The sequence below is a fragment of the Protopterus annectens genome, chromosome 7.part1, assembly GCF_019279795.1.
Source record: "Protopterus annectens isolate FY-2018-M chromosome 7.part1, PAN1.0, whole genome shotgun sequence".
Taxonomy (NCBI): Eukaryota; Metazoa; Chordata; order Ceratodontiformes; family Protopteridae; genus Protopterus; species Protopterus annectens.
The window spans coordinates 269,725,905-269,748,429 of NC_056740.1; positions in this window are offsets into that span (position 1 = coordinate 269,725,905).

Consider the following 22,525-nt stretch of genomic DNA (forward strand, 5'->3'; position numbering starts at 1 on the left):
CCTCCAGAAATATGCAGTTTATGAATAAGGGACAAGTACTTTGTATATTATTAACTTGCTTTTTAGAGAAGGGATGTGCAGAGAGCAGTACTAAATACAAAATGACGATTAAAAGGGGTATAGAAGGAGGTACTCCAAATATTTCTAGTCTCCATAAACGTTGCATTCATCCTATGATTCAGTCCTGTCTGTGTAATGGTGACAGCAAGAAAAGATGCTTCATGGCATTCATTTTTCGTATTTTGAATAAATAAGTCCACAGAAAGAAAATAAATATTCCATCTACATGTCACAAAATCTCTCTGTGTCTGTGTGTGAGTCTGTGTCTGAGGGTTATATGTGGAGTGGGGGGGGCTGTGTGTTTATGTGCACACACACAGGCACAGAGACAGACAAACACACACACATACGCAGTTATCTGAAAAAAAAAATTATTTAGCTGGTATTTTTTTCCAGAAATCCATCTGCATTGATATATGATCAAGGTAAATGGAAGTTAGAGTTTCAGGGTGAATGAATGCCTACTGGAATATCTCTACGCGCCTTTTAGAGATATTATCATTTTTAAATATGCTTACTTTACTCATCTATTTTTTTCTTCTTTATACAAATATCATAAGTATGACATAGCAGGTAGTAGTCACTCAAGGATTCAGTATCTATATCTAATTTTAAATATCTGTATGCAGTTCAGATTTACACTGAAACATTGTGGTGAACTCCAACAAGGGTATGTTATGAGAAGAAAAGGAGGGTGCCACTTTAGAATCTGGCAAGCATGTGCCATGCTATTTTTGATGTAGTGGGTGTCAGGAGACTCATGGAGATAATTCATCATGTTGTCATTTGCTGTTCACATCAGCTAACCTTGAACGTTATATGAAAAGTTAAAGAAATTAGCTCATTAAACTTGCTTCCTGAAATCCTACCCACCTCCTCATGCATATTCAGTTAATGAGTGTAATCCCTCTGTGTAACATTACAGAAAGTTGCCATTTAAACATTCTTTGCACAAAATGCACAATAACTTGTAAATTAGTCTTCCAAATTCACTATTTTGTATCCTTTTGGATAAATTATTATGAAGTAATATCATAAAAGCATTACCAAAGTAATACAGTAAGCACTAAAACTACCACAGCAGTTTTTAAAAAGAAACCAAATTACTATTTCTCTAAACACAAATTGTTTGCATTGCCAAGGCATAATGAACATTGCAGAGGTGGTCATTGCATCAGTCTTCTGAAAGAAAATAGCAGAAGTCTGAAGTCCTGGTTTATTGACAAAAATGAGGCCCTTATACTAAATTTAGACAACAGAGAAGGAGACAAGAAATAGAAATGAGATAAGAAGGGAAGTGATGCAATGTTTGCCAATCGATCTGTCATAAGCATGTTGAATGATAATGCATAGAGGCCTGAATAATATGTGGCTTCCTGGTTAGGAAATTATGTTTGCTATGATATCAGTGTAACTCTTCTGCATATTAGATTCCACTTACATGTCCACAAAGGTACAAGTTCATTAACGATGACATTATCCAGAAGCCTGATGATAAATGTTTAGAACAGATCCCATCCATCATCATTTGATCTACAAGATTAACTATTACAAATGGATCCATTCGGACACTTGACAAGGTTTGCTATGTATGCTGTACTGCCATACTATGTATGACTAGTTCTTTTACTTTGATGTACCGAGACCTGTTTTCATGTGTCATTTAGATCAGAGCATTTTTAACACATATTCTACAACTGTTACTGCTGAATTAAGTCATTAATGCCTTACAAGGGATTACTGCAATACTTCACTGAAGCAGAAGATCATACTTATAGAGTAAACACTTAGTGTGTCTGCTTATTTAAGGAGCAATAACAAGAACAGACCCGATTTAAAGAGACCAAGTTCCAATGACTGTGACATGAGGTAAAATAAAAGAGTTCAGTGTCTGCATCTTTGCTGTACACAAAACCTGGAAAATCAAGGGGGCTTACAAACTACAGAATTAATAAACACTGCCCACCTCTGTGAAGAGGCCAGTCGTAATGTATAGATAATTGTAAGACCTCACATATTTGAACTTGAATTAAATTCACATTAGCTTACTGTTTTATATTCATGGATGGTCTTATGCAAGGACAAACTAGGCAGCAAGCTATAATACCCTTCAGCTAGAGAAGCCTTTCTAGCATTAATTATTTTTTCCTATTTCATTAATTAGAAAAGCTCACCTAAGAAAGGGGTTCGATCAGGGAAGTGCTGACTTTAGTAGTTGCAGTGTAACAGCAACAATTAAAAAACTCTGCTAATTGTTCTCTACTCTTTGCTGTCATACTACAATTACTGAAAACCTACAAATATTAAACAAAAAATAAGATGTAGGTAGTAGTGGTGGGGTAGCAAGCAACAGTACAATTAAGTTTGTTTGTAAGATCCTGGCAGGCAACCAGATAAAATACTGGACACATTTGGATGTATCCACTGCAAATGGCCCCTGGTTCCACATTGTCCCTATCCCTCTTGGCCATATCTTTCTATAGTACCTGATTTTATAGGACAGTCCTGAGTTTGTCCTCATGATTTTGTTCTGTCTCTCATAAAATTCTTCACTTCTGGTAAATTACTGAGGATTACAGTCTGTTAGTAATGTTAGAAATTGCAGTTTTGTGCTTCTTATGGTTCAAAAATGCATGTTAATACAAAACCTGTTGTTCTGTTTACTTTTAAGTGACTTGGAGTACTATTTAAAATTGTCCCTTGTTTTAGGCCATTGGACTCCCCATTATTTTTAGCCTTTTTCACTAATTCTTGAGCAAAGACATAGACAGCAACACTCCCAGCTGTCTCTGATTTGACAGAGCATGTCTGGTATTGTTTCATATTTTTCCCTGTCCCTGCTAAAAACGTAGATTTTTTTTTGGACTGTGGTTGAGTCACCAGGGATTACTAATAGTCAACAACAGAAGACAAAGTTTTGTACTACTTATTGTTCAGAAAAAGTATGTTGATGAGGTACAAAATGTTTTGTTCTTTTAACTTTTTAAATTAATTATTATATCACAATCCATTTATAAAGACGATATCAGGCTTTCATACTTATTGTTGTTCAGAAAAATATATGTTGATGCTGTTCTATTAAAGTTGTAATGAATTAGAGTAATAAATATTCACTGTCTCTGATTTTGGGCATCCCCCCAATAATTTTGTCTGTGTACTTTAAAGCAAGTATATCAAGAGCTAGGAACACCCCTGAGATTGTCTGTATTTTTGGTTTCTCTTTGTAAAACTTGTGTTTTCTAGTGAAGTCTATAGGGTTACAGTTGTTAAATAATGGCAAATATTTAAGCTTCAGACTTCTTGTCCTTAAAAAAAACTGAATGTTATGTAAACCTGTTATTCTGTCAGCTCTTCTGGTATGTAAAGGCAACATTTACATTCTTTCCCCAATTTCAGGCATTTTTCTCCTCAGTATTGTTTGCATTTGTCACTGATTCTTACCCTGAAAAGGTTATTCAGCATGTTTTAAATTTTATTCTATAAGAGTTGGACCTGTGGGATGTACACATACACATCATTTACAATTGTAGTGGCTGTCAGTAGAGGAAAATGACTAACTGCTTTTGCTCTTCATTCAAACTTTGCAGGATGAATATGGATTAATATGATTTGTGTAAAGCAACATGGAATACTTTATGGAACAAAGGTTGAAACTGTTTACTGAAATTGATTATGTGGTCATTATTTGTTTGTCACAGTCTCACATCTGATGTGCATGCAGAAGAGGATGGGGTAGGAGATATTTGTGGATGAAAGCAGTTGACATGTTGATGTTTGATCATGGCAAACAGCTACTGATCAGGCTTTGTAAGACCAGTATGCATCTGTGAGAAGACAGAATGCTTTATTATTGTGACCATTATCTATTTATCTGGGGTGTACACTGTAATGTGGACACAACTGATGGGTATGGAGGCCATTTGTGGATAGAAGTGAGTTACCCTTGCTGCTGCTTAATCACTGTTAAACAGAAGTCACTGCTCTGGCACTGTAGGAGTTGGGTGAAACAATGTATTAGCTAAAAGCAGTGTAAAAATAGTATTGCTATGGCTTACATGTGTGTGTGTGTGTGGGGGGGGGGGTGCTTAAGTGTAACAAGTTGGATATAATTTGTTTTACTTTCCATCATAAATATCAACACTGTACATGATAAGTGGCTATTTTTGGTGGTCTGGAAGGAGCAGGCTATGTATAAAAAGTCACTTATTGATTAGTTGCACAGTGTGTATCATTATATCTCACAGCATATAGCAGTAGTTGAATGCTATAAAAGATTTAACTCTCCTTCGTGTACGAGTTTCCTTGGAGGTTCCTGTTCCTTACCATATCTTGGAATTCTTAGCTATGGCTTCTTTTGTGCGGAGTCTGCAGAGTTTCCCTATATTTGTGTGAGGTTATCCATGTGCTCTTGTCTGGATTTGACTGTAGATAAATGTGTACAGTGTCTGTGTATCTTCTGATAGAACTAGCTTGTTAAGACTAATGTCAATACATGTGTATTTATGCGAGAAATCAGTATGGCTAGTGTTATACAGCTAGCTTTTAGAAGAAGTGTTAGTATGAATGTGCAAAAAAAAAAAAAAAGAATCACTGATTTTTATCAGTGAAGAAACACATTTTTGCCAGGCACATACATAAGTCTCTCTTTGGATATCAGTAAAAATAAATAAATAAATAAATAAAAACAATTAATTTGTTTTTCATAAATAAGGCATAATGCATTATGGAACAGCCAAACCCACAGGATTTTGACATGGGCTTAGTAGTGACTTCTGCTCTGAAACTCATCTAGTCTAAAACCAATCCTACTGAGAGGTGTGAATCAAAATTTGATGTAGCATGTGCAGGGGGGGGGGCTTATAGCAGATCAAACTGTAGAGGTGTGGATGGAATGTTGTTATAGCTTGTGTGAGGGCTGTGAACAATGTGCCCATTATTTCTATAACTTTCCTGACAAACCTCAGAGGTTCACACAGAAGGACAACACAGCATGCTTAACAGCAGTGAGCTCTTTAAGACCAGCAAGATAAAATACAATTCTGTGATTGTCAGTTATTTTTTTCACTTTTCTGACAAAAAAAATATTGTTTACATATATATGTGATTATTTGATGGGGTAGGAATGAGGATATATGCTTTATATATGATTGACTGCAGTTACTTGAAATACATTACTGTGGCCATCTATACCTTCATCCCAGTTAAATACCAGACGGCTACATAGGAGGTGACTAATTATCCATTTTTGAGAATGTATGGGTCTTCCCATATTCCCACATGGGAATGGGATTTATGAACCCTCACAAGCAAGTTTTTTTTTATTTTTAGTTTATTCTAAATTGCTATTTTGTCAGACACAAATTAAAAAAATAAGACTGCATTTCTTAACTTGCTCATGTTTTCTGTTTGACTCATCATTGGATCAACAGGTTGGAAAATACACCTCACAGTATCTATACTCCATAGGTCCTGGGAGTTGAATGGCCTCCAGACCCTAAACTTAGTTTCACAAATTCTTCGTCAGTTACTATACTACATTCTTGATCATTTAGGGTATGGAAAGGATGCAGTAAAATGAAAGCTGAAGAGTAAATTTGAATTTCCTCTCCTTAATTATTATTTTGTTTGTGGTATCGTTGAAATAAAATTTGGAAAACTTCAAAATCCACCTCAGAATATTAATAGACAAAGAAAAAAAAACTTGACATTCCCTATACTCTTGGCTTAATTCATTTTTTTCTTCTACCGATATTAGAGTGCAGTCTTCCCCAGCTGTAGTGTCTTGAAAGGATGCAGAAAAAAGCAAACTTGAAAAGTAAGAATGAATTTCCTTCCTTAGTCATAATTTTCATTAAGGGCATCAATGAATCAAAATGGTGGAAAAAATAAAATTTGTCTCAGAATATCTATAAATCACATGACTTCTGGAGGCCTAGCTTTCCCTAGACCCCCCCCCCTTAAGTTATTTCTTCCACATTTCTTATAGTGAACAAAGGCCCAGTTGGGATGTGTTGGAAGGATACAGAAGAACATTGAAGAATAAGGAAAATGTGTGAAAATGTCAAAAAAAACAAAAACAGAACAAAAAAGTAAATGGGATACTATGGGATGCCACAATGGGGTATATGTGTATGGATGGAAAGAGTGGGCAGCTGGAGGGCACTATGGTGCTCTTCATCTATCATGCCATTTCACCTATGTTGAGCCCTGTTTAGTTACATTTTGTATCTAACAGCTTACACGTTTTGATTCCAAGCATGTTTATTTGCTTGTTTATTACTGCTGCATATGGTATTCTGTTTTTGCAAAGGTGTATGTTACTTTTTCTTTGTATTTATATTTAAAATTTACATCTTATGTATATGGTATATGCATTAATTAAAGTGACATTGTTTCTATAACAATAACTAAAAGTAAATAGAAGATTAATCATTCTCCGCAGATTCATAAATACTTTGAGATGATCCTAAAATAATTTATTTTCTTCTACATTAGAAATATTTCTTTCTTCACCATTAAAATCATGCCAGTGCAGGCAGACCATCTCTTCATCACAAAGAGTGAATCCATTGAATCTCTGAAAACTGATTCATTCTCATTAAAATATCAGTGGTACATCATGTTGGCAGGAACATTGTTTAGGGTAGAGTCACTAAGTGCCTCTGTGGCCTTTCTTAATGATCTGTTGATCATGGAAGTTGAACATGTAACACTACTGCTCGATAAATGCAATTTCCTCAGACCTCAACTCTTGAAAACCTGATTCCCCTGACAATGTTAGCATTCAAGTTGAAAAGGATTACTGGAAATTGTGCAGGCACTAAGTGACATTTCTAGGTGTTTATCTGCTTCCCCTTAAATATAGTGACAGTGAAGATGGATTTAGAGGGTATGTGGGGGCATAGACCTCACATGGGGTTTGTGGGAGGAAGGGCTTGCCCCCTACAAAAATCACTGAAGACAGTGTTTTTATAGCGCTTTTTGGCAGGTTGGGTTTTAGATAGTTTATATAGTGGAAGCATTACAATGTAATACTTTGGAGGGAGGAAATACATCTGGATTCTGATTTCAGATTTTTTTCTGTGGACAGTTTTCATGTCAGAAAGTCATCACTTTGAACAGATCTGGTCAAACCTCTGAGAACCAGTTTTCCATAAAAGTCAATACCTGTAACCTTCTACTATGCTTCGTAACCTTTGTTATATGGAAAGTATACATGCACAGCTTCTAGTATGAGACCTACTGCTGCTAGTACATGAAGGTGGATGCTTAGCTGTATTTTTGATTTGAGCTTGTATATTATTTTGAGTCCTTGTAAACAATTTGCAGACAGCTAGTTGAAGCTTAGATGAATTTTTGGTTTTAGACCAAGTTTTAGGAGTTGCAAATATATTAAATGCTGAAGATGAACTAGACTAGAGAGAGTATTGTTGGCAATTAAAATTAGATGCCAGTAGCCCTCCAAGATTAAATGACAGGGAGAAGTTTAAGATTTATTTAAAGAGGAAAAATCTTAGACATTAAAGCAGGCAGTAATTGATTAATTGTTTAATTATTCTGATTGGTTTTGATTTTATCTGATGGTGTATATAATGTGATGTTTTATTTTCTTCATTCAGTCTGAAGAAGTCTTGCTAAAGACAAAAGTGCTCACCGGATGTTTTATTTATTTATTTATTTATTTTATTCTTTTTTTATTTTTATTTTTTATTTATTTTACTTAGTATTCGTTGACATACAACACAATATATTCTAAGCATATTTAGGTTAGTCTAGTTTACCTGTTTACTCCTTATGGAGTAACACATAGGCGACTATATATAAAAAAATTATTTTTGATGAAGTTATAGTAAGAAAAACTGTTTGCTAACATCATAGTTTCATTTAAGACCCAGTATAGTTCAAGAATTAATCAAAATGGGAAGATCTAAATTTGACGCAAGTCTTTTTTGGCTTTTACTAGCGTAGTCTAGCTGTTCTGGTGTTGCTGCTTTGTAAGATTTTTCAACTTATGTTTAGTAATTTTAAGTGATTCTTAACTGTGGTTTAGCATCTTTAACTTGTGTTTAGTAATTGTAGTATACAAAATATAATAGTGATCTATAACATTACAAAACTATTTGGTATTACACTATATTTATATGCTGCCCTCTTCCTTTTTTCAGAAGTGATGTAATGGTTTGCAATTAAGTAATTAATCAATCAATTTAACTTTTTTGTGAATGTATTTAAACACAGTTAATTGATGGTTTTGTGTCTGATGAAGGTGAAGCATTTGCTCCACCGAACTAGTGTTTTATAGTTACTGGCTCCTATTGGTTTTTCCTCGCTTGTGTTAAATGGTTTGTTCATGTTTTATTCGTGGTGTCACTGTTGTTGGAAGTTTGCATTAAAGCTGTGTTTGCTCATTATTTTGTTTTTTTTTCTTTTGGCATTTATATGGTTTTCAACTTTTTATCCATGTATTTTTTGATTCAATTCAAGTGCAACTTGGACAATTGGATAAGTACAGGAAATTCATGCATGGTTTGTCATCTATGTCTCTTATGAACACAGGCAGCCTGTAAATGGTTCATCACCCAGGTCCCTGCTGTAAATGTTTCACCTCCCAAGCCCCTGCTTACACTTATCAAGGGTAAAAAAACTTGTCAGAGATTTGGGATTATGGCTAGGCTTAAAAAGCCCCTTGTGATCATTAGTCTAGTAAACACCTATGAACCTATTTAGTCTTATATTTTCTTCAGTTCAGTGGTCTACCTCAGGCATTATAACAAGCAATAAATATTAAACACTAAACTAAACCATTTAACTAAATGTTTGTAATCTATATTTAAAGAGCTAGTGCTCTCTAATTTCCAGTTTAATTTATTTAGCACTTTCAAAAAAGAGCAGGAACTGGTCATTCCAACACTAAAAAACTCTTTGGTCTTTTGAAAAATAATTTATTTAGGAATTTTATGATGGGACATCAGCAGACATCATTTAGCTGATTATATGAAAATAAGAACCTGTTAAAAAATAAAGGCAACACAAACCTGGCTCTATTTTCTATGCTATTTCCAATGCAATGACAACACTTTTTTTACTGGGTTTAATGCCTATAATTCGATCAGACATACTGGTGAAGATGGATGAACGTCTGGTGGGTATATGTGTATATTCATTCACATCCTCTAGTCCTTGTGACTAGTTCAGCAGGATAATGACCTAGAGCTTCTACAAACCCTGGTATCTATAAACAAGTCCTACAACCATACCATTGGCAACTATAACATCATTTCCATCTCTCTGACAGCACAACATCCCTACATAAACAAATCAGCCTCCTTAAATATTGAGTAAATACTCATTCATTCTGGAAGATTTCAACTACATATATATAAGCTGGCAAACAGCAAATATGTACACTAGTTACTGGAGCTATTGATATTCTTTAGTCCAGATAGCAGCTTCCCCTTCTAGAGTGTTAGATCAATTTGATCTGGTTGCTACAAATATAGCACCAAAATGCCCTCCACTCATAGATACTCCATCCTGTGTTAAATCAGACCACTGGGTTGTCCTTTATTCTATAAGGACTCCACTGAAATTCCCTACTAATTATGCCATTTTCAGGGATTTCTTCAGAATCAATCTTCAGTCACTCATTGATGACCTAAGGAGATTTAAAATATTGCCAATTTACGGGGACCCCATAGGAAATGCAGCCATGTATACTCCAATTTCTACTCCCATCTAATCTCTTCCATTGAGTCATCTGTCCCCAACAACCATAAACAAATGTCAAATTTAGAAACTGACACTATGGTGAAACCCCAGTGTCAATATTCTTTGCAAAAAAGAGATATTGGCCCTAAGAAAGAATCTTAAAACATCACATATTAGAAGTAACTCCATAAAGGTAAGCAAAAAAATTAGGAATAAGATAAAAACATGCAAAGCCAAGTATGTTCTAAATATTGCCACCTCATCCAAAGATAAATGCAAAGCCTTTTTATTTGTGTCAGTAGTCTTAAACACTACAGCGATGACTGTAGGAAGTTGATCTCAAGCAGTATTATCTAATCTAACCCAGAGGATATTGCCAATATACTAGCAGGTGCATTTAGTTCAACCTTTTCAATGTTGACACTTTTCTATTCTTTTCCCGATTTCATTCAGTCTGTGCCACTCCCTATAACTAATACAGAATGAGTCTTAAAGTCCCTCTCCAAGAAGAAAAATACTAACTTTATGGGTCCAGACAACATAACAGGCTTTCTTCATGCTAACTCAAAGTACAGTCTTAAGAAGTACATTTTAAATCTGTTCAGTCTTAGTCTCTCCACTGGCTGTGTGCCTGAGGCCTCAAGAACAGCTATTGTGATACCTCTTTCAAAGACTGCATTACTGTTGACCCTAGGAGAGATGGGCTGATTAACCTTACCAATATTTTTTTTGTAATATAATGGAATGTATCAATATGAAGCTTATAAACAATGATACTGGCCTCTTGCAAGTCTTTGATCATAATCAGTATGGCTTGTGGAAGGCAGGTCTTACCTGATAAATCTGATAGATATCTTTAAGAAAGTTACTTAAGCGCTGGATGATAGCACATCAGAGCACACTGCCTATTTGGATTTTGCAAAGAACTTTGATTCTATCCCAGATTCTGCCATTATTGAGAAATGACCCAATTAAGCATTAACCTTTGCATACCTTTCAAATAAACAAAGTAATTAATTAACAAACAGAAAGACACTTCATGATAGTAAACTACACCAATGCCAAAATATGGAGCAAAACAAAACAGCAAGCCAAGCGCAGTTCCACAGCTGAAAAACACAAGTTCCCAGCTTCGTAGTTGACAAAAAGACTTTAATATGGAGATGAGCACTTTCACAATTTAACAATTGTTTCTTCAGATCAAATAACTAAATTAAAAACTCTCATATAAATATCTAAGCATCTAATACCAATTAAGACAAGCAGCCTATTATTATGCTTAATCATAGCACGTGACAGTAAAACAGCATAATCAAATAACTAGTTAAAAGAACAGTCATCTTATAATATAAATAGTAACATGCATTCAAAATATTTTAAAAATACATACAAACATAAGCACATATACCAGAAACAGCATTACTTTCTTAAACCTCTAATGTTCTCAGTTTAATACTGATTTTAGTACATGCAAATAAATACATATGTATTTAAAACAGCATTATTTTCTCAAGCCCACACTGTTTAATTCTGCTTTTTTTTGTCAGCTATGAAGCTGGGAACTTGTGTTTTTCAGCTGTGGAACTGCACTTGGCTTGCTGTTTTGTTTTACTACAAAGAAATTAATTAATTAATTAACTGTCTTTAAACCAGCCTACATGTGTGGATGAGAATAGATAACTTCAGTCTTGGTCCATTCCCACAGACACTTATTGACAGGAGAAGTAGGTAGTGAGATTTGCAGTGTTTATGCTTCAAATGGTTTGCCTGACTGAAGGCCGGGTATATTGTGTTGAACCTTGGATCCTATAGACATAAAGGATGGTATTGTACAATCACAAGATGTTGTTCATAGCAACTAAAGTGATTGGATATCAGGCTTTATATAACTCACTCACAGATCTATGGGATGCTATCATATCAATGATAAAATATGCTACTACAAAATGAATACAAATTCAAATGCTTTGAGACCATCCATGAAAGATTTGTATATAAATAAACAGTATATCAACAGCAAGAGGTAAATTTGCATAACATTGACAAAAACAAATTGTCATCTCTGGGAAAATTAGTCAAAAAAATAACTGAGTCTTTATCAGGCAAAAGGGGTGCTATGCCCTTGTACCAGACTCCCAACTGGTTTAGTTGTCTGAGATATGAGATCACTGTTCACAGTCAGCATTATGTTCTGCCTGAACTAAATCAAATACATTGATTACTCTGGGGAAACACAGAAGAAGAATTCAGCTATTACTTCTGTAAATGATTCGGGTCAAGTAAAGGCACTGTTGCAGAATGTACTTAGCTATTCTTTTTATCTTTCTAGTTTTACGACTCAGTTCTGCCTCTGTCTTGAAGCATACACCTTGGTTGCTGATAAGATGCTAATTGGACTGGATGATGATGTGTGCTCATAACTTCTTGAAACATAAGATGAAGAGCAGCAGGGTAAATTAGGTTGCCTTAACACTTGTTTGCTTCAGCATTTGCAGCATTGGTTATTATACCTACGTTTGCTTCATTACGATCTTGGAATAGTTGCTGCCATTTCACTCCTTTCAACCCAAATAAGTGTTGCCTGAAGAGGGCCAAGCTGTGGGTAATACTATTCATTTTTTTTTCTCTGAATGAAAGACATGACACCTAATGATTATTACTGGATGAGGCTTGTGTCCTGCATGGAGATGAGGGATTAGTGATCCACGGGCTTGTTCTGTATATGACCTCGTACAGCGGTAAGATTAAATGTGTTAAGAAACCAAAACTGAAGAAATGAGAACAAGTCACTTTGTTCACAGCCCTCCCGCAAGTCAAATATGTGCATGTTGTTCTTTTTCCCATTGTTTTATTGATCATCACGATACCTATGAAGTTGTTTGTACAATTAAGTACAAACTGAAACTGCATCTTGGATTCATATGAATGTCTATAGTTGACACTGAGAATTTCAATCTTACAATTCTTGTACAAAAGTCCAAAACTTTTACAGTTTGTTGAAAGACTACCATAGTAGGATTAAGTTACTTAACTGAGTTTGCCAACATTGCAAGTTTTAACATAGCAGTGTTCGGAGAGAAGTGGGGACAATGCTTTAACATACTAATGTTCCTTGGGTAAAGGTACAGCTGCAGGCCACCACCATTTCATACTCAGCACTTGAAATGCTAAGCAGTAAAACATTTCCAGACTGGTTTTGGTCTTCCCTGCACTTTTCTTCTCTCCAGTCATGCACAGTTTGAAACCGAAATCCAGATAAGAGTATTCAGTCGTTGAGGACGAAAACAATGAGATAAGCAGTGCGGGTACAAAAACACACTTTCACATGCAGATAGAATCCATGAAATGACTGGGAGGTCATCTAATAGATTATCTTAATTAATAGCACTTGAAACTGCTACAAAAATCAACAGTGTGTGAACAATAGTCTTTCTGTTTTTTTACATGGAAATATAGAGAAACTGAAAGGAAAATGTTGCAATAGTTTATCTTTTAGTGCTACATAAACTTTTTTTTTTCTCCTGGTATCCTCATGGAAAAAATCCCTACAACATAACAGCAAAGCATAAAGCTGCTGAATTTCAGTCTATTTTTCAAAAGAGTTGGACTTGTTATTGGGTCTCACATGTTTGACAAAGAATCACAAATTATTCTCAGTTCTGTCTGCCTATCTAATCTATCTGTCTGTTTCTTTATATTTGCTAACAGTACAATTTCCACTGAACATGTGCCTATCTTCTGGCAAGACCTGAGTAGAATAACTCCATCAAAATGTGCAGGAAAAAAACTCTCAAATTCCACAAATTCTATTGGTCTGTCAGTGCACAACATTCCACATACTGACTAATTACGTAATTCACATAGATGTAGGTTACTGCATCACAAAACAACAGTTTGAATGCTATTTCAGTTAAAAAAAACACTCCTGAATGGCATTGAAACTCCTTTTAATAATTATGGTTTCATGATTATAGCTCATATCAATGAATAACAAAGCTACCAATATGAAAAACATCAAAGCCTATCCATCAAACAGCAAAGTAAACAAGCAAACAAAACAAAACAAAAAAAGCAGAAAACAATGTAATTGAAAAAGGAAACAAACAATATCCTTTTCTGGTTTCTAAACCCAAATTCTACAGATCATCTAAGACCAAATTTGATTTGTTTCAATAGCAATACTGTTAGGGAATGAGATTTTTGTAAATTAATGCATAGGACTTTGGTTAAGGGTAGAGGCATAGACAGGGTATGTATGCATGTATAAGGTGAGACAGGGGGTACTCACTCTAACTCTGCCCCTCCCATAACTGTAATCCTGCACATTCAGTACCACTACTGAAGAAAGAAGAGTGAAGGGTGAAATTGTATCATAATACCCCCCCCCCCATACACACACACACACACACACACACACACACACACACACACACACACACACACACACACACACACACACACACACACACACACACACACACACACTCCTAACATGCACAACACTACATCTTATTATATCCCCTAACCTAATCCTTATCCTAATCCTAACCAGCAAATACTCACACACACTCTCATAAGCAAATGTATCACCTTACCTATCCCTTACCCTAATTCTAACCCACAAAGACTTTCATATTGTTCCTGTAGTGAGGCATATTTGTGCAGGTGTCTTCTTGTACAAATGTTCTGCATTCTTTCATTCAGGTACACAAATCTACATCCCTGGGATTTGAGAGACTGTGTCCACTGATAATCATAGATAATTTCCCTGATTCAGTATGGTCTCTGTCATGGATCTCTGACTGGTCTTGGGAAACTCTGCAGTCTAATCCTGGATACCATATCTGTCCATAAAACTACATAATTTCCAAATGAGAGAAGTTTCATAGTTTGGAGTCAGTTTCCTTTTCGCTCATACACTATCTTTTTTATTTTTAGTTTCAAAAACTTGCTATTTTCTTCACTGCAGGCTGTTACTAGTTAAGGGGTACGACACCACTTAGACTAATTAATAGCCAACATCCCCCAGCTTGTATCGTACATATATAGACTAGTTGATGGTTAACATCTCCCAGGTTGTAGTTTCATATACAGACTACTTAATAGCATATCTCCCACATTGTATTGTTCATATATAGACTAGATGACACCTAACATCTAACAGGTTGTAGTGGTGCTCATATAAGGATAGCTGATGGCTAGCATCTCTCATGTTGTAGTATACATATATAGACTAGCTGATGGCTAATATCTCCCATGTCATATTGTTCATATATAGACTGGTTGATAGCCAACATCTCCCAGCTTGTATCGTACATATATAGACTACTTGATGGTTAACATCTCCCAGGTTGTAGTTTCATATACAGACTACTTAATAGCATATCTCCCACATTGTATTGTTCATATATAGACTAGATGACACCTAACATCTAACAGGTTGTAGTGGTGCTCATATAAGGATAGCTGATGGCTAGCATCTCTCATGTTGTAGTATACATATATAGACTAGCTGATGGCTAATATCTCCCATGTCATATTGTTCATATATAGACTGGTTGATAGCTAACATCTCTCAGGTTATAGTTTACATATATAGACTAGTTCATGGCTAACATCTCCCAGGTTGTTCTGTTCATGTAAAGACTAGCTGATGGCCAACATCTCCCAAGCTGAAGTGTTCAAATACAGACTAGCAGATGGATAATATCTTTCAGGTTGTAGTGTTCATATATAGACTAGTTGATGGCTATAACCTCTAAGGCTGTTCTGTTTGCATACAGACTAACTGATGGCCAACATCTTCCAGGTAGTAGTGTTTATATACTGACTAGTTGATGGCTGACATCTCCCATGTTGTACTGTTCATATACAGACTAGTTGTTGGCTAACATCTCCTAGGTTGTAGTGTTCATATATACACTTGATAGCTAACATCTCCCAGGATGTCATGTGTGTATATATATATATATATATATATATATATATATATATATATATATATATATACATATATCACTGAGAATCCTCTTGGTCTTGAGAGAACTGGCAATTCAGAGACTGTTTTGAAAATATCAGACATCTAAACATAGTGTCTAGGCCACCTACAATGATGGCTGAGGTTTTCTACTTCAGTGATGGTGGCAATGGTTCCATTGGGGACATGGATACTGGTCTGCTTTGCTTCCTAATTGGCATTTCTTCTAGTACTGCATCATGGGATATACTGTTCCACTATTCTTTCATCCACTCATTTTTCTTTTGTCTTAAAATTTCCTGCCTTCCCAGGCTCTTTATAAGTATGTTGTTAATTCCTCAATTATGATGATGAAACATGCTTGCTTGGCTTAGGGTGGTCCTAACAATCTTTTAATCTATTAAACTTCCACCTGTCATTTAGCTTTTACATTTGCTTTGTAGTGTTTTTATTGAAGTGAATATTATTTAGTCAGACACTTGAGGTCTCATGTTTCACAATATTACATTCACCTGTTTGCTAACACAGTTATGCCTACTCATACTTTATGACTAACACACAAAAGCAGTCACACTTTTTGTTCTCTAGTAATACTGTTGTGTGACTTAATAGATTTTTTTCTCCAACTACTTAAACAATGATAATACTGTCTTCTTCATACTGTACTGAAATCTGGACTAACTGCATCATTCATAATCTGTCTCTGATTAAGCCTTCACATTCTTGTCTAATTTCACATTTTCATGAGTGAACCATAAGCACTGTTTTTCTGATATGACAATGGGACAAAACTTATCATCACCTTGTAGTCTTAATATTCTGACCCAAACAAGTGACTAAGATGTCTACAACTGTACATGTAATAAATGTGAAAAACAAATCAGCTTTCACTGTTTTTGTCAGCAAGAAAATTCTCACAACAGATCAGCTATCTGCAAAAAAAAAAAAAAAAAAGGCATGTGCACCACACATACAATCTATATTTATCAACCTGAATTAAAACATTAGCTCAGACACTATTAAGGATGATGAAGGTACCTGCCAGTATTTATCTAAAAGTATAACTACATATTTTAGAATTTACTGTTTTGTCACTATCACATTCTAAGTATCAGTGTGTTGGGACTTTACAGACTGTGTCACGCACACTGCAGGCAGGGATCCTCATAAATCATGACACATATTTAACTTTCTTAAATTTTAAATTCAAGCACATCTTATTGCCCAAAATCAAATTATTCCAAAAAGCGTCAACAATGGCATTCATGTCATAATCCTGACTATCCCCATCCCAGTCCTCCCTTTCCTGCACTCTTGGGTATCTGTAACAGCTTTTTCCTAGACTCTTACTTATTCTGTCTTCTGTCAGTTCCCTTACAGTAAATCTTCAATATCTAATCGGCATTCTTTCCACAGACAAATTGATCTTATTCAAACGCAGCAAGGCTCTGGCAAACAAAGCAGTTCATCTGGTTGGCAAACAAACAACTGTGATTTAAATTCATTAAATCAAAACTTGTTTTTTTTGTTACTTCATGCAAACACGACCTCACTTTTAGACGTTAGATGGTACCATTGTATACATTTTGTACCAATCAACATAATTCACCACTATAAGAACTTAAACATTTGGGCAGATTCTCCTGTCTTTGTCAGTTTATCATCTTTACACTCTCTGCTGTTGGCTGATTTCCAAAGTACAAGCTATTTAGTCCACTTTTATTTGTACTTTGCACTAACTAGTAACAATCCGGTAAAAATCTTTATTCTTTGCCTGGAAGTATGACTTATTTTGTAGTGACTTTGCCTTCTATTTTCAACAGTCACTGACCACAGTCAGTGATACACAAAATCCTGTTTTGAAAAGTCTATTCATACACAAAGCACATTTTTGTTGTTTTTCATTCCAGTCACTGGTTACTGAATGTGTTTTTTCCAGAGCACTGATTCATTTATTTATTATTTTTATTTATTTTATTTTACATTTGTTGACTGGGCTAGTCTAACTGGACATATATCCGTTTTCAGTAGAGGCCTGGGGAGAAAAGCTCCAATTACAAGAAGTAAACAATCATTAACAACAAAAACAATGATAAGCATAATATAAAAAGTACCAAGGTAGACTTCTGTAAGAATTTAACAAAAAAAAACCTGGCAAAAAGCATGATAACAGAAAAAAAGCCAGATAACAATAAAATTACAAGGTATGCAACATACTAAAGTTAGATTAATAAAAACAGATAAGCAAATCTCAAGATGGGATAACATGGAGGAAAAATAAAAGCCTGGCCAGGCTCCCTAGCCTGGACTGGAACCCTTACAGAGACAAATTGATCATATTCAAAAGCAGCATGGCTCGAGCAAAGCAAAACAGTTCATCTGTTTGCCTAACAACTATGATTTAAATTCATTAAATCAAAACTTGTTCTTTTTGTTACTTCATGCATATAATTAGTTCATGTTTAACCAAAGCAAGCTTTCTTTTACAAACAAAAATGACAATGCTGGAACGTAAACTTCAGAATATTATTTCTCCTTGCTCATATTATCCATCCCTCTAACTGTGATGTTTACTTCCCTGTTTGAAAAGTCTTTCTGTTTATCAAAGCTGCTTGAGCTTGTTATTATGTCAATCTCCAATGTGGTCAGTAGTAAACCCTTCATATTCTTGCATCCACCTGCAAAAATGCTGTTACGTGTTCTTTTTTCATTTTTCAATGAGTTTGACTGTATACATTTTTTTCCTTTAAGTGAAATTCTTTGAAATATGTTTTCATCAAATCAGTATATATGCTACAATATTATTTTAGAGACTTATAATCTAAAAAAGGCATTAAAAGCCCTAATCCATTCTAACTTTGTAAGGAAGACCCTTTTAGCAAAGTAAGCATCAAGGTTGCTTTTAAACTGATATAAACCGTTAGAATTTGTTATATCCATGGAAAAGTGATTTCAATGTCTCGTGACTCTTAACAGTAAAGAAGTTGGACTACATACTCCATTGTATTGATCAGTCTTCATAAACAGATTATTATTTCTTCTGTTAAAGTTATGGGTGTTTGTGTGTAAAGAGAGACTGCCTCATCATATGTGATTATTTTTTTAATTCGGATGGCTAACTAAAAACAAATAAATATATTTACATCGATTTTGGGAGTATAGGTTTTAAGTGCAGTTCCATTATTCTAATTTTTGCTCTTCCGGGACAAAATATTCCTTGCACTTTCTTCTAGGGAAAAACTAAAAAGTATGAATTCTGTTAACATCTTGTTAAATATTTCAATCCGAGCTCCACTTTTCCAATTATTATAACTGATGTCCCCCCCCCCCTGCACTCTAACTGAAATCTATCATCAGATTTCTATAAGGGGTGTGTTTTCAGGCATGTCATGGGGCTGATGGACTGAAAACATCCTTATCTGCAATATACTTTATCTGTGCAGTTGAAATGACAACAGAAGGGTAGAAAAGGCAGGCACCTGCTAACTAAATTATGTTATTTTGCTGTTTGTAATTTATTTGACCAAAAGTGTAGGCAGCCATGTTGTTGCATGCCATTTCATTTAGGATTCCGCTTCTGCTCACTTTTCTTTTTAGCTTTGTGAAGTGTGTTAATTAAATTAAGTGATCTGAAAGTAGTTACATAATTTGGATGGAGAAAGGACCTATGATCATGGTCTGATTGTGTCAAGTGGCAGATCTTTCCATCAAATATCCTTCAGTGTGTGCACTGTTAGATGGTATCAGTGTTTTCTGATATTTTATTTCACTGAGGTGTGCTTTCCCTGAAATGCTAACTGATATTTAAATGTAAATACTGGAGTTGATCTACTTGGTTCACATCTTCCCAAGTTTTAATTAAAAGGAAGTGGAGAACTCTTGCAAACAAACATTTGTAAGCTCTAGTGTTATTCTTAATGGATTTGCTTTTATACACATTTTATTATTTTTTTCAGTTGTTGCCAAGAAGAGGCTAATGGTGGGATAGAGATAACAATGAAAACAGACAGACCAAGAAATGCCAGTCAAGCAAATTACATTTAAACAAATACGCACATGCACATACACACAAGCACACACATGCACACACACACTCTTGCTTCAAATGATTACTGCCTTTCAGTTTGCTGTATAACTCTCCTATCTGAGCTCCAAAGTTAATGAATTACCAGCTACAACTGTCCTGGGAGTTTAACACAGCAACTATCCTGGGAGTTTAACACAGCAACCAACAATTAATGATCTCTAAATTCATGATCATGCCACACTTTCTACTGAAAAACTAAACCCCACAGAAGTTCCAAAGTACTCAACAAAATATTCCATAGCAATTAGGAAACGCTAGCTGCATACATCAGAAAAGGCCAAGTTCTGATGTTGCCATTATATGGACATAGGAGCACATAAACAATACTATGCAAGTGATCACAGAGGATGTTTGATGCCTAGCCATATGCACCTTTAACCAGACACACTTCTTGCCGCCCTTTTCAAGTGTTTAATAGTGCTCACCTCTCAAATCAAGCAGGGCATACAGGATAATCTTGGAGTAAATTTACCCATCTAGTCATCACAGTTAGTCTACAAGATAGACAAAGGAGTTCATTTTTTGACTTGTGGTGGCAATTTATTCCATAGCAAGCCTGTGTCAGTGTCATATAGGGATAAAGCCTTGATTGTGGTCCAGAAGACCAGACTTGGAAATTTGATGGCACAGGCAGAGAATATAGGTATGCCCATACTTAAATGATGTAGGGGGTACACATGCAAGGGGAACACTCAAATGGTCCAAACTCCATAGTGGAGACTGGAGAAATAACTGCACATTGCTGCCAGAGGGTGAGAAGAGCATCCTTTTGATGTTAGCCCCTTGCAGATGTGAAGAGTAGTCCAGCACTGTCATGCATTCCACATCCCACCCTCATGGTCTTTAGAATCCATTTCACAAACTGTTTTTATTAAAACATAAGTCTATGTTTCAAACTGTAATTTTATTTCCTTATAGTTCTACAATATTAACCTGAAGGTGGTAGCAACAGTGCCTCTAGTAACAAGTCTATATTATATCATTGAACGTGCAGATCATTGAACAGCATTTCATCAGATATGACATTTATTGAACCCCCTCACTCATATGGGGGGATGTGCCCCCCGCATCTCTGCTAACTATATATACCAACTCTGAGACTGCACTACAGTGGGGAAAGGGCACATTTCCTCATCCTTACCATAGTGCTATCCAAGTAAGAACTGTTCGATGAATGGCACATTCAATAGAATGCTTTTTGAAATGCCATTCAATAATCTATTCTTTCAATGATATAATAGGGACCCCTAGTAACAGATGGGTCTTTAATGCATTATTATAGTAATTGCTTATATTACCCAATTCACAATACATTGCCAGACTGCCAGTACCAATTCTCCCTTGGTAAATTCACCTGACTTACTTCTACTACACATTCATACCATTCAAATGTTCTCAATCCTTCCTTGCAATTTTCATCTTCCTAAAAGGCATACATATTCTTCACACAGTGAAGCTTGCCATCTGCTACTTCAAAACCAAGGACAAAGCTAACAATAATCAAGGACAAAGTCCCCAATTCAGTGTCTTTTTTAAATTATTAGTACTGTTAAGCTAAATAATAAAACAAATCTAGATTAGCATGTATTTTCTAAAGAAATGCAACTAACTGCTAAGTCTGCCGTTTTTTATTTACTGTAATAATTACGGTTCTGTTACACATCAGAAATTTTTATAATGATCAAACATGGCTACTTAAAGGCTAGTCTTGATGACTGGGTGAGAGAACACACATTTATACCGAGGTTATCAAGGTTATCATTTGTTAGCCTCCTTGATTTGGAAGCTGAAATGTTGATGCTTTGATGCTTTACTATTGGATGCTTTGAATCACAATGAAGTTTTAATGCATTTTAGGAAGTGCCATTTTATTGTCGTGAAAGCACTTGTCATTTTTGTATTTGTTTTATTTCTTATTATTAAACTGCTTGAGTTTTACTATGTCTGCCATGTTTGTGTTCTCTACATTTTGTCAGAGTATATTGTATCTACATTTTTGGACATGAGGTCACTTAATTCCGCCATGCAGCTGTTTTTTCTCTGGGGGTATAAGGATACAGAAATTAGTACTGCACTTGCTGTTCATATGAATAGGTAATGGCTAATTTCTTTAATGGCAGAAGTTGTTTTGCCAGCGGATTTGGGGGTGGCCGTGAGGTGTGGAGTTACCACAGCAGGAATTCAGGGCAGGCTTTGATCCATAATAGTGCATATAGGTCCAAACAACCGTCTTTTCCTTATGTGCTGTTGGAGTTGCTGGACATTGGAGAAAGACATTGAGGTCGCAGGTGACAACATTATTAAGGCTTATTTAGGTGAATAAGAGTTGTACAGTCTGGGTTACTATGACAATAAATGCTTGAGGTAAGTAAGGAGCATGGTAAAAAGGGGATTCGTTATATTAAGGGGATTTTGGGGTTGAACATAGGTGAAATAGAGTTGCAATAGCAGAAGGGGTTTGGGTAACAGTTAGTCAAGTGAGCTTGGGAACAAGGGTGGGGGTTTTGTAACCTGTCGCTTCCCACTTTTGTGGATATTGATAATCCCTTCAGGTGTGGGGTTTAGTTGTAACATACTCGATTGGTAGTTAAATTTATAGTGGGTGTTTGATAGGTTCATTGGAAGCATAGCTTCAGTTATGGCTGCTTTGTCATAAATGTGTGGGGCGGTGGTACACTCCTTCCTGGGTTGGC